The sequence below is a fragment of the Quercus suber genome, unplaced genomic scaffold, assembly GCF_002906115.3.
Source record: "Quercus suber isolate HL8 unplaced genomic scaffold, Cork oak 2.0 scaffold_112, whole genome shotgun sequence".
Lineage (NCBI taxonomy): Eukaryota > Viridiplantae > Streptophyta > Magnoliopsida > Fagales > Fagaceae > Quercus > Quercus suber.
This window is the reverse complement of record NW_027069577.1, coordinates 981,863-992,379: the sequence shown is the minus strand read 5'-3', so window position 1 is coordinate 992,379 and position 10,517 is coordinate 981,863. Positions and strand designations below refer to the sequence as shown.

The 10,517-nt window shown below is 31.2% G+C and overlaps 1 long non-coding RNA gene across 1 annotated transcript; it reads right to left on the bottom strand.

Annotated features, from left to right (window-relative positions):
• Positions 1-1,820: 1,820 nt before the first annotated feature.
• On the bottom strand, positions 1,821-4,840 carry LOC136068372 (uncharacterized). The gene is made up of 2 exons (XR_010629735.1): positions 4,198-4,840; positions 1,821-2,186 (listed from the first exon to the last, which is right to left on the bottom strand). It is a non-coding gene; the product is annotated as an uncharacterized LOC136068372 (long non-coding RNA).
• Positions 4,841-10,517: the final 5,677 nt, after the last annotated feature.

Here is a 10,517-nt window from a genome sequence, read left to right as displayed (position 1 = left end):
GCTTTGGATCAGGTGATACAAAAATACATCCTTCTAACCTATGGCCATGGATAAAAGAATCAAGTTTATTGGACCAAAAATCATGATTTGAAATTGGAATCGTTATTTTGATACTAATCATGCTAACTTTAAACTTATTGCCACATAACAATCTCACTAATGATGTGTAACTTAAGGTCACAATCTAAAAAATTTTAATTTTGAAAGATCGATAATCAAATTTCCAAAATTTTTAACACGTAGTCTATTAATTTTGAGAATATGTCAGTTGCAAATTGTTAACTAGTCTAACTTGGAGGTTTAGAAACTCTTAAAGTATCCCATGAGGCACCAATACAAAATTGGTCTATTACATAATCATTTAATTTGTTAATTTTGTTAGACTAAGACCGTTAAAANATTTCTGTTAGACTAAGACTGTTAAAACCCCCCCCCCCCCTTCCCTCCCCTTCCCATTTTAAGCTAATTTTTCATTTAAAAATTCACCCAAAAAAAAAAGAAAAAAAGAAAAAAAAAAAACTTGGCTATCAACCAAATACCAAATCAAATGATAGACCCAAAAATAATCGAGAAATGATATGTCAACATTTTTACAACAAATTCTAAATAGCAAGTTGTTATTGGTTATAATTGTTAGGGCAAAAAAGTAATTTTAGTGTTAGGTTCAAATTTAAACCAATAACAACTAATTACCTACAATTTGTTATGAAAATGTTGTAAAAATATTGTGGACATAGCACCTCTCAAAATAATTAGGGCTTAGTTGAGTTTGGTACGTGGTGATTACCATTGGTTGGCAATCTTGTGCGGCATGCTTAGAAAGAAAGACGACTTCAAAATAAAGTTATCCACGTCACTGGTTTTTTTTTTTTATTTTTTTTTTATATATATAAAAATGAAAAGAAAATTATTAGTTTACATTATACTATCAATGTAAAACAATAATTGTTTAAAAGGAAAAAGCCAACATTTTATCTAGAAAGAGATAAAAAAAAAAAAAAAAAAATGTTGATTTTTGCAAGAGCTTATTCATTTACAACACAAACTAACTTTAATCCCCAAATCCCGAAAAGATATTTCATGTGCCGAGCACATACAAGAGTTTTGCGGGATCTTATATTCAATACAATCCATTTTATTCAATGAGAGAGTCACTTTTCGAATTGGCTAAGGATATGGCCAAGCACAACTAATTGCTCTGTTAAAAGCATTTTATGGCAACACTAGGGGTGGCAAAATTGAACACGATCCATGAACTCAACACGATACGACACGAAATTAGCAGGTTAGGGGTTGAAATTTAATGAGTTCGTGTCATATTCAGGTTGACATGACTAACCCGTTTAATAAATTGGTTATGTTAGTATTCAACATATGGAACCCGTTTGATCCGTTTGACTAGTTTAATTAAATGACATTTTACCATTATACCCTTTAAACCCTAAATATATAAACTTATTAGTTGTTGTGGTTTATTTTCTTTGACATATTGTGATTGATTATTTGTGATATTGAGATATGCTTTAATTTTGACTAATTATTAGTAATGCACTTATTCTTTAGTTTTGAATTTTATATTAAAAATATTTATTTGCTTTTTTTTTTTAATAAATATATATTTTTTTTCATTTTGATAAAATCTAATAAACAAGTCAACACGACTAACCCGTTTAATAAATAGGTTGTGTTAGGGTTGATGAATCTTGACCCGTTTAATAAATATGTCAAGTTAGTGTTAACCCATATAGTTAGATACTCATGAGTTGACAGGACACAAACTCGACACGCGAACACGAATTGACACACTTAGGCAACACATGCCATTGACAAGCTTTTTCCTATTTGTTTGATTTATTATCAAAATAAACACAATTTACAATGAAATCCAAACACCAAAACAAAATTAATCTCTGAAACACAAATCATTTGCAAATACTAACCTCCAAACTTCCACAAATACCACTAACCTTATTTATAAGCCAAAATATTACAATTCCAAATTAAAACAACTATTCAAACCACACGAGCACATCACATCAAAACCAATGTTCAAAGCTTATGGCAAACCCATGACTGAATATAACTTGCATTTGCAATCTTCAATTAAAAACTTTGACATCAATCTTTGCTATTAGATGATGGCTGATTCCACAATATTCGCACAAGCACATCAATTACGGCCAGCACTGTTAATGTAAAAATAAATTCAAAAAGAAAGTCAGTGGTTAAATAGTTATTTGGAAAAAAAAAATACACAAAATAATAAAATCTTGATGAAAATGAAAAAATTGCTCTACAGCTTTGATGAAAATTCGTCATGCCTTCATTTTCATCATTATTTTAAAATACACGTCTATGGACCATATAAGCACCTATACTCGTTGGCCACATTCTTTGCCATAAAAGTTTGAGACAAATCAGTGATGGTTGTGGAGTGCAAGAAGGGAACTAATCTAGAGTTTTGAGAGAAAATTACCTCTATGGAGAGACTACAGTCGCTAAAAGTAAATACAAACTGATGAGATTGAGCTTTTGGATTTCAAATTTATTTCAAGTTTTTGAATCTTGCCTGTTTATAAATTAAATTTATTCTTGTTTTTCCAATTTTTTTTTTTTTTTTTAACTAGAGTTAAATTTATGTGGTTTTGTTTTGTTTTTTCATTTAGGAAGTTGAATTAGAGTTGTTTTAAATGTGTGGCCTTTTATTATTGGTTGGGACTATTCGAGACCTATGTCCTAATAATTTCTCTTTATAAGGACCTAAAAACATATACGTATTGAATAGAAATTCCCATGAAAGAACCTACTTAACGACACAAAAGATCATCCAATTTCTACACACCTTGTCAATCCCATATGATAATTTTGAAATCTGAACCGTTCAAAGAACAGGATAACGAATGGGTTTAAAGTTTTTGAGATTAGACCGTGATCTAACTAAGATCGAACTATGATTATGTCATAATTAATTTAAAAATTATTTGAAATATAAATAAATATAATAAATTTGTATAAATAGAAAAAATGAATAAAATAGTTCAAAAAAAAATAAAAACCATCTTTCAAATGTATTTTTTATATCAACGGAATATTATTAATTGTAAAAAAAAATAATAATAATAAAATTATTAATTTACGTTATACTATCAAGATAAGATAGTATATTATAGACAAAACAAATGTTTACAGCATTATATATTTTTATGCAAATGTGTATAATATTTGCACTTGTTTAATTTATAATATAAATTTTAATTTATAATAACACTTGAATTTAATATATGAATAAGTGGGTTTGTAGTACCAATAAATAATGCAATTAGATATTTGAATGTCTTATAAAAAAAAATGCAATTAAATGAAAATGGTTAAAAAAAAAAAAATTTAAAGCAAATAAATAGTGAAAACGTGGCCACATGTCCAACCTTTTCATGGGAAAGGGGTAGTGCATGTCTGCCATATTGGCAGACAACTTTATTGGAAAAAGAAAAAATTCTTAGACTTTTGATTTCTTACGGTTTTGCCGTTTTGGGTACTAGTGACATAAGAAGAAAGGAAACCCCAAAGAAGCAAGAAGAATAAACGCAGAAAGAAAACACAGAAGATTGGAGAAGAAGGAAAACTGGAAAACACAGAAGAAGCAAGGTAAAGATAAGGTTTGTGCTTTTCATTTCTATTAATTTATTTTGTGGACTTGGTGATGGTGTGTTTTGGGACTGCATTTTCGGATTTGTGGTGAGGATGAGAGATAAAAAGCCAGAGTTCAACGGAGAAAATGGCATAACTTCAACGCCCCCATCTTTTAAATTTTTTTTTTTTTTTTCTAGCTTCAGCCTGACCAGTGAGACCCGGCCACGGCTCTCAAACCCAGAAGGTTCAACCGCAGTTTGCACGGTCCACTGTATTTTTTGTGCAAAACGGGTTTTGGGCTTAAAGAACCGTCTCAAGAGGCGGTTCCCAGTGAACTGGGTTGGACCGTACGGTCCAGTCTGAATTTCAAAACCATTAATAGAACAGAGATAAGAAACATTCTAACACCCAAATACAAGACTCCAAAACTAAATTCCCAAAAAGAAGAAAAAAAAAAAAAAAGGGCCATTACAGAAACTCTAACACCCAAATACTCAGACCGAACCAAATGGTAAAAACTGGGGGGAAAAAAATATAAAAATCCAAACATATAGGAAAAGAAATTACTGTTGGCTTCTCCTGGCAGCAACTACGGCACTGGCAGTCGTGGCCGCCATCGCAGCCGGGGCGGACCTTGCAGCCCTGGCAGCCGTGGCCGCCCTTGCAGCCCTGGCAGGTTGGCTTCCCTGGCGGCCCTGGACACCCTGGGTCCCCTTTCGGCCCTTGTGGCCCTGTATCCCCTTTCGGCCCTTTCTCCCCTTTGTCCCCTTTGTCCCCTTTCTTCCCTTTTCGCCGGATAATGTAAATCGTCACTGCGATTAAGGCGATTGATGTTGTTAGAGCCAAGATACACCCCAGCACGAACCGCGTGGATACTGGTTGTGGTTCACTTGGTGCAGGCCATATGTTGTCATCTGGTATTGGAGTGACAGGAGGATAATGTGGGATTGGAGGCGACTCAAATGCTGGCGCTGTTGGTGGTGGAGGCGGAGTAAGGGAGGGAAATGTGGGGTCGGGTAGTGGTGGTGGTTGTGAAGAGAGGGTTGGAACTAGTGGTGGTGGTGGTTGTGAAGAGAGGGTTGGAATTATTGGTGCGATGATGGCGGTAAACAACATGAAGAACAGGGCAAACATGGTTGAAATCTTTGTATTTTGGAGTTGGCGAATGTCCGTCTGCTCTGAAATAGCCACAAAGCCATGCTTTTTATAGTCTTAGGCAGTCTCAGACTTCACCAACCTTATTTTTATTTTTTGCATGAACCTCTTTTGTTTTATTTTGTTATTTTATCATGCTCTGCTACTAGAAAGCCTAAAATAACCCCGAAAACAAAAAAAATTATCCAAAAAAAAAAAAAAAAAAGAGCTTGCTCACATGGGCCATGGGCCCACGCGACGTGGACCTTTCTATTTTTATTAATAGGAAAGTCGGTGCATGTACAATAATACATGCATCCACTTTCCTGTTGAATTTTCTAGACCGTACGTAATGGTTGTTAACTTCTTAGTTGTGACTTGTGTGGCAGTCGTGATAGTGTGGCGTTTCAGGTTGTTGATTTCCAGTTGTGTTGTATTTCGTTTGCATGTGATATGTAAACTCTTCCTTTTAATAAAATCCGCTCGTGCATACAAGTTCACTTGCTATAACTTAAATAAGATTACATTTTTTTAATACCATAATTACAGTGGTAGCTGCACGATTTTTTTTTTTTTTAAGGAGTTAACAAGAAGATGAATCTTTGATAAGAAATAAATACTGTAATCTACGAACTTATTTCAAACTTGTTCATAAAATGGACTAGCAAGAAAATAAAAAAATAAACTATAAATTTATTAGATATATTGTTTCTTTATATAATGAACATATTAATTATTGTTGCTAAAATTAAAATTTGAAAAATCATTTATCGTTTCTAAATACAATGAATATGTTCATTGTTTTTGTTAAGTGAACTTTAATTAATATTACCTAGAATACTTTTATTTATTAGTTTAGGACAATTATATGTTTATATTGTACTATCAATATAAGATTTATATTGTAGATTAAATACTATCAATGTAAGATTTGCAAAAAGTGTATAATATCACTTGCATAAAAATGTATAATGTTCTACATATTTTTTTAGAGACAATGTAATTTTTATACTAAGAATTTTCCATTAGTTTATTTAAAAAATTTTAAGATCCAAATGAGCATTTTTTGAGGTTTAAAATGAACAAATTTTGCAATTATTGTTGGACTTACTATTTTTTACTCTCCATATTTTAGATAAAATTGATTTGTTGTTGGGATTTTTTTTTTTTTTTTTTTTTGGTATTTTAAAAAGACCAAAATATTGTTAAGAGAATCATATTTAAACATTTTTCAGCTATGCTAAAAATAAATTTAAGGTCAAGTTGTTCAAATTTTTATTAAATGAGTTAAATAAGAAACATTAAAAAAAAATATTATATATATAAAAAATAGATTGCCAACTCAAAGGGTTCATTTAAACTCCAATCCTGAACGTCTATACATAGTGCCGCCGATGACAGTAAATTCTTATTAAAATATAAACGGTGAGCATACCACAACTTATCATATCATTAATATCAAGTTATTATTTGCCTCCTATCAAAAAAAAAAAAAAAAGTTATTATTTGCCATGTCACCTAATTTTACTTAAATTAATTTTCCACACTCCACCACCATCTTCAAGACTTCAACTCTCGACCACTACTCATCATCTTCTGTTTGCTGCATATTTTATGTTGTTAGTGTTTGATATGCCTTTCTCATTTGTTACCACCAGTGAATTGTGGCCTCACCAATGACAAGCAGCAAGCACTGAAGGCATCAGCATCACCACATGACAAAAAATAACAACCTCTCATAACACAATTGTTAAATTGTATACCCAACTAATACATCTAAGGGCAAATCACTTTAGAACACGAAACACAAATTCGTTGAGCTAACCCCAAATTTCTTAACTTAAACTGGATAGAGACGATGAGCTGGAGAGTAGAGAGTTAATGTTTTTTATTTTTTTTTAATAAGAAGAGTTTTAATGTCTTAATTATTAATATCTAGAGAGAAATTATGACATTCCCTTGAATGTTTATTTTTACATTTAGATCTATAAATCAATGATCAAAAAAATGATTAGTGTTTCGATTTGATAATAAAAAACTATCATCAGAAACAGATGCCATAAGTTAAAATTCTTTTTAAAAAATTGATTCAAAAAAATGTAAAACTCTTATTTATATATATACACACACGTATACACTAGTTGGGCGGGCCATGGGGACAATTGTCCTTCCCAACCTCCCCAGGCGACGCCCTTCGCATCTATTAACGTTGAATTATTTGCAACAAAATACTCCAACCATTATGGCTTTTGGGATTAGGAAAAAAGCCTACATCTGTATTTTGCATAGAGACAAAAATGCCTTTAATCTTGCATATTCATCTTTTTAAGTTTTATCCCCCTTTCCACCCATTCATGATTCCACTCCAACCGATTTGCTTCGACACATTTTGTTACGTGAACTGTTGGCATCATGACGACTACTAGTCACAGGTCAATTTTGAATATATTCTAGTGGATATGGATAAACCGCTAAATTTGCGCAAGCATAAAAACTATAAACTAATGAGACAAACACAAGCAGAGACTGACCCCCGTCCCCAACGCCCAAACACATGGTGATTGAAATATTCGGATTCTGGATTGGAGGTGGAGTTGGTGGTCATCAGGACTAGCCATAAGGCATGCTTTTATAATTTCTTGGATCACCATTGTTCGCTAAGTGGTCTCAGGCACTCTCTCTCAGCTACTGTAAGACAATACTTTTACCATTACAAAACTTCACCAACCTTGCTCTTTTGTTTTTTTATTCTTTTTGCATGTGGGTGTCTCTGTCTTGTTTTTTATTCTTTTTGCATGAAGCTCTTTTGTTTTTTTTTTTTTTCATGGTCCGCTACTAAAACAATAAAAAGCCTAAAATACTCCCTCAGTCTTACTCTAAAAACAAAGAATAACCACATTAAAAAAAAATAAAAAAAAATAAAAAATAAAAAAAAAATCAACTCACTGCTATAAGCCCACATGGCCATGGTCCATGTCACATGGACCTTCCTATTTTTTATTATATTTTTATAAAGCATCGTTGACCTTCGGTGGAAAATAAAACACTGATGATCATAGCTATTTTATCTTAGCTAGCTAATTAAGAACATGCAAAAGTCCTGTAAAAAAATGTAAATAGAGTACACCATTCATAAAAATACATAAAAACCCCTCCATCTTTTGAACCATTTTTCAAAATATTTTACAACATGCTATTGTTACATCTAAATATAAATGTTACTGTAGCAACATCTAAATATAAATGTTACTATAGCAACATCTATATCATTTTTTTCATTTGTTTATTTTCTCTTCTCTCTCTGTTACCTCTTCGCTATCACTCCTCAACTCTCTCATTATTGGGTTCTAGTCACTTGTCATTGTTGAATTTAAGATCACTGTTTTGTAATTGGGTGGTTGCAGTGGAGGCAATGGTTGTTGTGGCTAAGGTGGGTTGTTGGCGCCGGTGTTGCTAGGATTGGTTTTGGTGGTCGTCATCGTGACTAGGGTGGATTGTCATTGTTTGTTGAGGCAGAAATTTGGAGTTGTCATGGTAGTGGTCTTAGGGTTGTCCATGAGGTGGCTTTGGTTTTGTGGTGGTCATGTTAACGGTTTCAATTTTGTTGGAGGTGGATTTGGTTTTGAGTTTCAGCCATCAGTGTGTGTTGTTGCTAGGTTAGAGCTGGTGGTTGCAATGTGTTGGGCCATGAGTTGTAGTTGGTGTGGGTAGAGAATAAATTATTTTAAGAGTAGTTTCTATTACATTCATCTATTTCGCACAACCATAATACATAGTTTGAATTGAAATTGTAATTTCAAGTGACAATTTCAATTCAATTTGTGTGTGTGTGCACGCATGTATGTGTTTAGGGGATGAAGTGTAAAGTGAAATATTACTTAGGGTAGAGAAATGTAATTTTCCTTGATTGTTACTAGTTTAATAAATTACAATAGTAGCTTTTATAACTTTATGTTATATTAGTTACGGTAGGCTAAAAAAATTTCGAATTGTAATAATAAAAAACAATATTATGAGCATTTATTATATAATTATCTTCACGCTTTTTTATTTATACATAAATTTTAATGAAAGAGAATAAATTATTACAAAAATTGAGATTCTATTATCAAATTTTCTTAACGTCTTTCACGGGTAACACTAATTATTTTTATTCTTCAATCAAAATTTATGCTTCAAAAATATTTCACAAAAGAAACACACAAAAAAGTCAAAGTACTAATAAAGATAAATGCTATGTCCCCAACTTTCAACCCATTACATATTTGACTAATTCCTTATCTTAACTCCGACATTTTTACATTTAAGTTAAGACAAAGTTTAGCTACAAAATTAGTTATAATCATAGTCTACAACCTTATTCAATATTTTTTTACTAGATGTGAATTTTAACAAATCAACCATTGAATTATATCCGCTTCTTATATCCTCTATCCTTTAAAAATTCTAGAAAATTAAAGATTAATAGATATGAAACTAATAAATTGTTTAAATTACAAATTTTTGTAGTTTGAAATTATGTATAAAGTATAAAATAATAGATTATATAGTAAATAATATTATAGTGGCACAAAATTTAATGTGTATTAAAAGTATAAAGAAAATACAATTTAACAATTAGATTTTTAAAATATACAATAATATTTATTTTATTGAATAAGATTGTAAATTTAATCTACATTTAATTTTATAATTAAATTTTATTCTTTAAATTACCAAATAATTTACTTTAATTATTTAATATAATGCTACAACATGTGGTGGGTGGCGGGGTGTGAAAGCAGAAATACTTAGGCCAGAGCCGGGAGACGTCTGGACTCTGGAAGCATTAAAGTAATGTTGAATTATTTGCAATAAAAAACTCCAAGTTTGAGATTATTAATAGAAGTCAACATTTGTACTTTTACATGGAGACAAAAAATAAATGACTTTAAGTTACTGTATATTCAATTTTTTAACTTCTGCTCCGACACATTTTGTTTTGTTATGTTTTGTTGTTTTCCCAACTTTATTCGAATGTTATTTTAGGTACATGAAATGATTGCCGTCGTGACAGACTAGTCACAGGTCTATTTTGAGTATATTCTTCTACTGCATCTGAACAAACCCCATTCCCCCTGACGGTGAGACAAACACACGCAGAGACTGAACAATGTTTATATTCTTTTAATAATAAATATTTAATAATTTGTTGTCATATGCCTCTCTATCCCCCTACTCAAAAAAACTATTCATATCAAATTTAAATAACTTTCTTCCCTTTATCGTATCTGTACACTTTTCATTCCAAATTTAAATTGTTTTTATAATAAATCGAATAGTAGTTGGTTAAAAAATGATTCGATTGATTGAAGCCAGCATACCTTTATATTTTTCATTTATTATTATTGATTGTGTTACCTAATTTTTTTGTTTTTTTTATAAACGTTATCTTGTTCGTTTTGATATAATTTATTGTTGCTGAAAACATTATAGTAAAATAATTTTTAAATATATGAATAGTTTCGTAGGATCAATTTTTAATATTTTTTTTCTTAATAAAGTGGTTGTGAGTCCAATGAACAGTATGTGAACAATGACATTTGTCTCATGAACAGTAACTTCTGTCTCCCTAAAATGCGTGAAAGTAACAAAAAAAAAAAAAAAAAAATGCAACATTGAAAACTCTGTATCCAAACCAATACATTATGTGTGTTTGGATAGGATTATCCTGCGTTCACGTTTTGCTTTTTTTTTTTTTTTTTTTTTTTTTT